Consider the following 10,740-nt stretch of genomic DNA (forward strand, 5'->3'; position numbering starts at 1 on the left):
TAGAGACTTCTACACGGGGGACAGACTTGCAACCTTAGAAGAGCTGACAGAGAGACCGGAACTACCGAACGGAGAGACATTTACAAGTCAAAAACTTCCTTTACAAGGAGATGACGTGGTCCCTGAGAGCCCCGAGAGACGTTGGAGGAGCTATTGGATATGGACAGAATGGAAAAAGGGAACTGCAGGGACATATTTGGATGACTTTTCGAAAGGATGAAAGCACCCCTGGCAGAGCAAGACGGAAGTGGGAGGATGAACTAGGGATAGAAGTAGCGAGGGGACTTTGGAGCGAAGCACTAAGTAGGGCCAACTCCACCTCCTCTTGTGAAAGGCTAAGCCTCATGCACAGAGCACATGTAGAACATAGAACATACAGTGCAGAAGGAGGCCATTCGGCTCATCGAGTCTGCACCAACCCACTTAAGCCCTCACTTCCACCCTATCCCCGTAACCCAATAACCCCTCCTAACCAGAGCTCGAATGAGCAGGTTCTTCCCAGTGATGGAGGTCAAGTGTGAACGGTGCAAGCGAGGCTCAGCCAACCACGCCCACATGGTCTAGGCATGCCCCAGGTTTGTTAGGTTCTGGACAGCCTTCTTTGGGGCGATGTTCAAGGTTGTGGGGATGAGGGTGGAGCCGAGCCCAAGAGTGGAAGTCTTTGGGGTATCAGACCAGCCAGAACTTCATGTGGGGAAGAGGGCCGCGCCCTTGCATTTGCTTCCCTAATTGCTTGTTGGAGAATTCTGCTCGGCTGGCAATCAGCAGCACCACCTAGAGCTGAAAACTGGCTGGCAGATCTGTCGGAATTTCTTCATCCAGAGAAGATCAAATACACCACCAGGGGAGTGGACAATAGCTTCCACAAAGTGTGGGGGCACTTCATCAGCCTGTTCCAAGACCTTTTTGAAGCCAATAACAGATAGAAAGGGAGGGGTGCGGGGGTCGTATAGGAAACACTAGGGCCACGTAAAGTTGACACGAACGGAGGTGGGGGGGGGGGGGGGCAACAGGGAAGACACCCAAAGAATCACTAGGAGGGTACCCAGGAAGAGATGACAAGGGGGCCAGAGGGCCCCCCCCCCACAAAGCCAAAGATCAAAATGAGAGATAAATAATCCATCTATGGCAGAGGAAAGAGCCTAAAACAGGGCCCAAAAAATAGCAGGAAAGGGGAGGGGAGGTGGGGTGAGGGGTCCCAGAAAAGGAACAGCATGTAAATTGTAAATAATAACTGTTTCAATCATCTCCTGTACAAGTACACATGTAAAATTCAAGAAAAATATTTATTAAAAAAAGGCACTAGGTGCACACCATTTCAGATTATAGCTTGTTTTACTGAGGAGCCAATAAAATCTTCCACCCAAAACCAGGCAGCTCCTCTTTATATAACCATGTCTTATCCGCATGATGTCACTGACACCAGATTGTAATTTTATTTATCTTTTTAATAGAAATTTAGAGTACCCAATTATTATTTTCCAATTAAGGGGCAATTCAGCGCAGGCCAATCCACCTACCCTGCAAATCTTTGGGTTGTGGGGTTGAGACCCACACAGACATCGGACGATTGTGCAAACTCCACACGGGCAGTGACCCTGGGCCGGGATTAACTTGGGATCTCGGCGCCGTGAGGCAGCAGTGCTAACCAATGCGCCAGCATGCCACCCTTTTGATTGCAATTTTAACCAATGATTATTTGAGTGGGGAAGTTACTGGAGCTTTCTCACTATTGAAGCCAATGGGAAGAGGAACCAGGACTGACGAGGTCCAAACAGATGGTTTTTAAAAATTTTCCTTGTAGAGCCAGGAGGAAGGTAGGGCTCCCCTGCCAGCCACTCTGCCCACCTGACCACCTCCTGCATACCTGTTACCAGCAGACCGCCGCAATGATCAAGACATGAGTGAGATGCCAAGCAACAGGATTTCAATGAGGCCTGGTTTTAAGTAGCTCAGGCCTCACTTCTGGTGTAGCAAGTGAATTTGCAACTCGCCTTGTTGTCCATCTGTCGTCCCCCAGCCCAGAGTTAAAATCGAGATCACAAACTTTCAGCAGAGGTCACAGTGATCCAGAACCTCAACCAGCTTTCCCATCTGTAATCCAGCATAGACAGCTTTCAGCCATCATGACCATCAATTCGAAAGTTTTCTTCCTAAGTTGCTTTGTCTCTCTCGACCTTCAAAAGGCTGCTAAAATTAATCTCCTCTGACTCAATCTTTGGTCACCTCCACTAATCCCTGTCTTCATTTATGCTCCCCCATATATATCTGTTAAGGTCTTCGGGACATTTCATTATGCTAAAAACACTATATAAGTGCAAGATGTTGTAAACTAAAAGGATATGGATTCAAAATACCAGGTTACCATAAATATATTTTACTATTATTTACAAAAGTGCTTTCTTTTTTTTTCCGTGGTTTTCAGACATGCCCCCATATTGTCCTTTTTATGCAACGTGCACTCTAAGGTCACACAGCAGAGATTTATGGGCCTGGCCTGCAGGAACCTTTAGCATATTTCCCCCATTATTCATTAAAAGACATGTTACTTGAAAAAGACAATATGGCACTGTCTTTAGTGAACTGACAAGGAAAACATGGTTACAACGAGCAATCAATTTAAAAAAACACTTTTAATGAATAACAAATTCATATGACCTTTAATTGACCATTACAAATATTTTCACTGAATCCATAACAACATTTTTTGATTACCACCTGCTTATAAGAAGCACTTTTGTTTGGTCTGAATTAGTGTTTTCTGCATCTTAGCACTGTTTGCCTCACAGCTGCAGCACCACAGTTCCCATCAATAATAATGGCCTCTGAAACAGTCAACAGCTTTGGAGACACCCTTCCTTCACTGCTACAGATTTAACATTTATTTGTTTGTCGTATTATAAAGAAACGTATCAAAAAGAAACACTAAAATTCACTGAAATTTTATTTCCCGGATCTTTCGCGAACCATACCATAATGAATGAATCAATGCAACAGCTGATATTTGAATAGTGGCAGAATGATGCATTGTTTTCCAGTATCAATATGCAATGCCACTATTCAATACAATGATTTACTTTTATAAATGACAGAATCACCCTGAGGGATACATTACATAATAATGAAAGCAGATTGTCCAATGCATGGAGAAATATATAATTCATGTACAGAAATAAATAAAAAATTGAATGTGAAGATTGGCCAAAATCAATTTAAAGCATTTGTACAGCATTTTGTGAAAGTCAGATACACCTACATTGTATCTGTGGCATTGTGACCTCCATTACTAGGACCTTCTTCCTGCATGATATGGTCTGTGCTATAAATCTGCACACAAATCAATTATCCATAGTATATTAAAACTTCTTATAAAGACAACTCCTGTTATATACATTTCAAATGCGTGAAATAAAATGCTGCTATAACACAAGAGCCAACTTTCCTTATGTTAGTTTTCTATGCAAATGAACGGTAATATGTGACTAAGTAAATATTTTAATGCTGAGTTTGTCTTTCTGTACATTAAATGGAGCCATGCCATTAACTTTAACAGCATCATTCAATTACTTTTCTTATTTATGTTACAGATTAAGAAATTTGGTTTAAAAAGACAGATAATGCAGTTTCAATGACATATTGCTCAATTGCATGTTCATATGAGTGTTTCATTTTATTGTTCATAGTAAATTGATTTCTTTGCATTAGTTTTGCTTCTTCCCCTGCAACCAAGACACAAATGGACATTGTTAAGTATAATACGTTTCTCAAAATACGGTTTGTATGTGTTGGTATTACCAATGTATAAGTGAAATGCTGGAAAACTTTGTCATGTTGAATATTAATTCCCCATTTTACAAAACCACATAATCTGTATTTCATAATTATCAAATATTCAAAACATTAACTGACATTAAATGTGAGCCATCGAGACAAGGTGCCTGCTAATCCACAATGCAATGAAAATATCTTATGTGCAAATGATTGGGACTTAGAATTTTTTCATGTGATTTGAATTTGCATATGGCATATGTGAAATTCATTTCGAGGCTAACCATGTAAAAACGTAATTTGGTTTAATGTTTTATTTAAAGCCATATATCTTACCTAATTCTGAAAGACAGTTATGTTGCATGTATTTCATTAGAGTTGTGGTGCGTTGCAGATCATCACAGCACAGAACATGCTGTATAGCACTGCCAATTTAAAATCACAGCAACATTTGGATTAGCAGTTGGTATAGTCTTGCACCATTGGTGATGTACTCTGGCTGCAGTATAATTGCAGTTAAAGCAGAACTTTTTGTTTAACTCCTGTCTCTTACAGCTTTAAGAGGGCTTGATAATGTTCAACTGAACTGCCTTTCCATTACTGCTTTTGTCCCATCCACCACATTAAACATTCACTCTCTCCAATTGTGCATCGTGGCTGCCATGTGCACCATCAAAAAGATGTTTCTTCAACTCATTTCTTCAACTACACCATCCAGGCCTACAACTTCTAACACCTAGAAGGACAAGGGCAACAGACACATGGGAACACCTCCCACCTACAAATTTCCTGACTTGGAAATATACCGCTGTTCCTTCACTGTTATTGGGTCACAATTCTGGGGCTCCTCCCTAACAGCACTGTAGGTGTATCTACACCACATGGACTCCAGCGATTGAAGAAGGCAGCTCACCTGTGATCAGGGATGTGCAATAAATGCAGGCCTTGCCAGTGAGGCTCATATCCCTTGGATGCATTAAAAAATCATCTCTTTCCCATCATCAGTACACTCGTCCAAAGTGGTATAATGCCCCCCCCCCCCCCCCCCCCCCCCCCAACAAGGTCGAGCAGCACTTCTGCTGCACTTGCTAAGTCAAACCCAGCCAGCTCACAATAATGGTGCCCTAAGATTCGGGGACGCTGACATGCGAGGCTGCTAGACGACGTGGAGGCCTGTTCCCCCGAGGGTCCAGAAGAGTCATCCACAAGGCAGCCAGTGCTGCCTGGGATGAGGTGGCAGCAGCTGTGAGCTCGGGGAGTGTGACCAGGAGGACTGGTCTTCAGAGCCAGAAAAAGGTCATGACCTACACGGGCAGCACGATTGAGTAGACACCAATGCACCCCCCCCCCCCCCAACAAAAGAACAAAGCTCCCCAACTCCCCGCGCAAAGCCCGGCCCTTCCTCCTCCCCCTCTCCCTTCAACAATCCCCCCCCAACCCCTCCTTCATACCCCCTCTTCCACCATTGTGAACCACGTCTGTAGCTCACAATGCCCTCTCAGTGTCTCCTCACGAAAAGCTCTCCGATAAGCGTCAGGAGAGTACTCAGACTGGCGGTGCGGTGCCAGATATAAGAGCAGGCCTTGGAGGTGCCTGGGGTGACTGAGGACAGATCGGTCAGCCATGCGGAGGCTGGCAGACGCCGCAGAGGTGAGGAACCATTCGGGTCCACCCGGAGGACGTGAGTTGTTATTGCCTTACTGACTGATCCATCCATCCCACTGACCACAAGTCCATTCTCCCGCAGGCCCTCCAGCCGACGGCACCGACCCATCCCGGGTGGCACCCTCTCCTGACTCCGAGGAGAACCCCTCAAAGGGGAGCTCCGAGGATGCAACCATTATAGTCGTGGCACAGCTGTCATTCTCTCCCTCCACCAGCGCAGATACACACACCTCGGTGGGATATATTAGTGGACAGGCTTCAGGGGCAGAATCTGGTGAGCACCACATCAGTGGTGATACACATCTGGTGGAGGCAGGAACCCCCAAGCGAGACAGCAGTCAGAGGTGTGCTGGATCCCAGGACCCAGCTGGGTCCCAGACAGATGCTGAGCCTGTGGTACAGAGGTACTTGGACCTGATGGAGATGATAAGGACCAGCCTGCACGTTCAGACGGAGATATCAGCATCACTCCAGCAGGTCCATAGCCACTCGGAGGAGTCCCAGAGGCTATGGATGCAGGAGATGGCACCAAAGCCAACACTGGTGACCGCAGTGGAGAGCCTGGTGCATGATGTCAGCACCAAGAGTAAAGGTGTCCAAGGCACCACGCAGTTGGTGACGGCCATGGCCAAGAGTATCAGCAGAATGCCTGCCTCGCTGGGGGATATCACCCTGTACCAGGCCGACCTTGATGAGGTTCTGCAGGATATATCCTGCTCTCAGATGGGCATGGCCAAGGCATTGCGGAGCCTGACCTAGTCACCTCAGCTGTACATCCTGGGGATACACCTAGACGTAGTGGTAGATCTGGGATGGCAAAGTATATTGAGGATCACTGAGGGCACCGGGGGATGGCGGACGGGGTGGGATTATGGCTAGCTAGGGGTGGGGAGGGGGGTGGGGGTTGGTGGAGTGGGGGCGGGTGGCACCATTGGGAATGGGGTACTGTATATCACATAAAACCCCTTTTCGCACAACCATTATGATGCCTCTGTCATGTTCGTCCGCAATGCGGACCGACCTCCAGACCCTTTGCCCATCTCACCCCCATGGCGATCACCCACCTTCCAGCCACAGACATGTCCCCGGAGCTGTGCCCCATACCCTGGTGTTCGGATGTTGCGTGTGTGGTTTTGCCTCCCGCAGTGTTCAAGCGCAGTGTCAAGGCTTCAAGGTGTGATTGGGATGCTAGGCAATAACTCCCACAAGCTACATGGCCTGTCCACCCATGGAAATCTACTTGGTATCTGTGAAGTGCTCACTTAACCATGATTACCAATTCCTTATTAGCAATAGCCTTCAGCCAGGCAGCCAGAAGCTTCAGCAGTTGTCAGGGGTTACGGGTGGTCATTGGGGTAGATGGGCAGGGACAGGGGTTGCCCCTGGAACGGTACACATGATCCAGGGATTGGCATGGTGATGCCACGAGCGGTTGCCCCCCCCCCCCCAGTTGCCCCCGCAGTGCACCCACCCCCACCCCCAAGTAAGACTTCTTACTGTGCTCGTCCCAGTCCAACGCCGGCATCTCCACATCATCATTGTCAGGCAGATCACTGTCCCTGGCCAACCCATTGGTTGCCAGTTAACCAATCAAAGCGATTCCCTTCAAAACCGGTTCTTCCCATCTACTTGGTGCCAAAGAGTCTGGCTTCTCCTTCTCCCAAATACAATATCCTGGCCAACAGGCTGTTTTGAACTTTGAGTTTCCTGCCTTCTGCTTTCTTCTCTCTACTTAAAGGCGCTTCCCTATTATTGATCTACAGACCAAAACAATAAAATATAATAAATGGGAACAAAGGAAATTAACAGGAAGGACTCTTGCAAGAATTGGGCATCCATGGTAAAGAGGTATATGGGCTGGGGAACTGGAAGTTGCTGATATAATGTAGGGCATCAGAGGAATTGCCGATGTAAGTGGAAAGGGACTGGACAAGAGGAGAGAGTATGAAGTCAAGGTTGGAAGAAATGAGGTTAGTGGGACAGGGAAAGCTGACATGATGGGCTTACCGGGACAGTCCTGTTGGAGGACTTTGTGGAGGAAGTAGAAGCAGGCTGTCCAGGGCTGGGAAACCCGGAGGTTGGAAGCTGTGGAGGGAAGATCTCCAGAGAAGATTAGGTCAGTGACAGTCCTGGATACAGTGGCTTGATGCTCGGTGGTGGGATCATTATCCAGGGGGAGGTAGGAAGAAGTGTTTGAGAGTTCAATCTCTGCGAGGTAGACGTTGCAGTATGCCAGACAACAGCATCCCCACCCTTGTCGGCAGGTTTGATGACAAAGTCAGGGTCGGACCTGAGGGAGCGAAGAGTGGCAAGTTCATAAAGCGAGAGGTTAAAGTGGGTGAGAGGGGGAGAGAAATTGAAACAGTCAATGTCACGCTGACAGTTCTCAATGAAAAGATCAAGAGCAGGTAAACGGCCAGAGGGAGGGGTCCAGCTGGAGGAAAAGTACTGGATGCGGGTAAAAGGATCTGTTGAACAGGGGGAGGACTTCTGCCCAAAGAAGTGAGCAAGGAGACAAAGACAGCAGAAGAATAGTTCAGCATTGTGTCTAGCCCAAAATCCGTTGAGGAGGGGGCATAAGGGTATGAAGTTGAGTCCTTTGCTGAGTACAGCATATTCAGCCTCAGAGAGCGGAAGGATAGAGGATTTGGTGAATACACAACAAGGACTGGACTTCAGAAACAATGGGGTCCGAGGGATGGAAAGGGGTCCTGGATGGCCGTTGATGAGTTGTTGGAGTTTGCATTCTTTATCACCTGAAAGGAAGAGAAAATGTTTCTCATTAAGGCGTTGGATGAGACAAAGAATGAAACTGGGGACAAGGGCAGCTTTGAGATAGGATGAGACGGTGCTACTGAAGAGAGATACTGGGTGGGATTCTCCATCAACCGCGCCAAAATCGGGAAACGCAATTGGGCAGAGATTTGATCGTGAAGCCAGTGCTGGACACCCGCCTGAATGACATGCTTCGGTGCTTCGACAGCAGCATCAATGTGTTCTATTCCACACGTACAGTAAACGCCATTCGCATATCATTAGCAGGCCTGACCCGGTATTCTCCAAGGCCTCCGCAAAGCTCTGCCTCCGCTGGGGGCAAGATTCACTTGGGGTTTCAAAAATCCGGAAACAGATGCCGTGGCTGATGAGGGAGAGAGAGGAGGTGGGACATGCAGAGGGATGGCAGGGCTGGCTGGCGAGAGGGGGATCATCTGCCAGGATTGGGGGGCAGTCGGGCATGACAAGAGGTGACCAGGGGATGGGCTGACTGGTCGGTGTAACCCCCTCCCGACCGGGCACCCAATCATGGACCATGGGCCATGACAATGTCCAGCATTTGGGAACATGTGTTTCAAGTGTGGCAGAACAAATCACTTTGCGAAGCAATGCTTTTCACGTCTAACAGTGGACCAAACCAGGAGCAGTTAATGCGATTGATGAGATGTCCATTGAAGACCTGTTCTTCATTGATCTGATTTTGACTGAGGACACAATGGGTCCGAATATGGAGAATGAAAAAGTCTTACTGACCAGTTTTAGCCACAATGGTGGTGATGCTGATTTCATTGAAGACAGGTGGACAATTCCAGTGATGCTGAATGCCACATTTATCAAATGCAAGCTCGACACGGGAGCAAGGGTCAAACTTCTCAATCTGTCCGATTTGAATGGGCTGCGAGTCAAACCAAAAGTCGTCGATCAAATGAGACAACTGAAAGACTACAAGGGGAATGAGATTGCGATGCTGGGAGCATGTGAGCTCGAAGCATGGGTACACAGCAGAAGTCACATCATACCATTTTCCATTGTGGACACAGAATGCGAGTCCATCATAGGAGTGGAAGCGTGTGAGGCCCTGAACCTAGTTGAGCGACTACATTCCAGACTGCGCTGCAACAGAGGATCATTGCGACTGGCAATGAGATATAATGGCGCAGTTATCCGATGAGATACAAGCAAAAGTTAAAGTGGAGGAAGATAAACCAGATGGAGGAGCCAAAGAGAATTCCAGAATTCTGGTTAAAGGTTTTCAAAAATGTGGATTTGCTCAGTGATATGATACAGGAGCATAATGAGCCTATTAGCATTCACAAGATGTAAAGGTGAAATTATCAGATCCTGGATGGCCAATGAGCTTCACTCTGGAGTTTAAGTTTGAGCCAAATGAGTATTTCACAAATGAAGCAATGACAAAAACATACCAGATGGAGTCGCAGCCTGACGAGTTAGACATTTTCCTCTTTGAAGTCACAGGCTGCACAGGGTGCCAGATCGATGGAAGTAAGGAAAAAACATCACATTGAAGACCATTAAAACGAAACAGCACGCTAGCACAGTGGCTAGCACTGTGGCTTCACAGCGCCAGGGTCCCAGATTCGATTCCCTGCTGGGTCACTGTCTGTGCGGAGTCTACACATTCTCCCTGTGTCTGCGTGGGTTTCCTCTGGGTGCTCCAGTTTCCTCCCACAGTCCAAAGATGTGCAGGTTAGGTGAATTGGCCATGATAAATTGCCCTTAGTGACCAAAAAGGTTGGGAGGGGTTATTGGGTTACGTGGAAGGGTGGAAGTGAGGGCTTAAGTGGGTCGGTGCAGACTCGATGGGACGAATGGCCTCTTTCTGCACTGTATGTTCTATGTTCTATGTTCTCAAAGCATAAGGGTCAGTGCACTGGTTGTACAGTAATGAAAACTGTACCAAATGACTCTTTCTTTAATTTTTTTAGTGCTCCTGAATTTCCAGAACATGGAGAGCTGGATGATGGTTCTGCAGCAAGACTCGCTGCTGACTTGGAAATTGGTCACTTCTTGCATGAACACATAATTCCATGAGCAGTATTATACTTCACAGGACAAGATATTTATTACGATGATGATGTTTACGGTGATGATCATTGCGATGATGATTACAATGATAATGATTATGATAAGGAAAGTGAAGAATCACATGATGAGCCAGAAGAGGAAGACAATGAAAGTTTATGTAATCCATTTGGCATTGCTGACGAGGTGATAACATGTAGCATCCAATCTGTGCAGGACAACAATGAGTGTGAAAGCTCTAAAATGGTTTATGCAGAGGCTGAAAGTGAGATTGCAAAGTAGATCAATCAGTTGAGAGCAAATCAACTGCAAACAAACCGGCAACTGAAGAAATAATCTGCATTTTGGAGAAATTGGCTCCAGAGACGTACGATGAATCATCCTATGCTCACAGAATGGTTCCTGCAGTGGTTCCCCAATACTCGAGGTCAGTCCATGAGAAGACTTGCAGGAAGAACAGATGGATACATCATTGTCCAGTTCTCCAAC

At 46.8% G+C, this 10,740-nt stretch overlaps 1 pseudogene; it reads left to right on the plus strand.

Moving 5' to 3' along the window:
• Positions 1 to 9,375: 9,375 nt before the first annotated feature.
• Positions 9,376 to 10,533, plus strand: LOC119970880 (annotated as a pseudogene).
• The last annotated feature ends 207 nt before the right edge of the window (positions 10,534 to 10,740 follow it).

The sequence above is a fragment of the Scyliorhinus canicula genome, chromosome 9 (assembly GCF_902713615.1).
Source record: "Scyliorhinus canicula chromosome 9, sScyCan1.1, whole genome shotgun sequence".
Taxonomy (NCBI): Eukaryota; Metazoa; Chordata; class Chondrichthyes; order Carcharhiniformes; family Scyliorhinidae; genus Scyliorhinus; species Scyliorhinus canicula.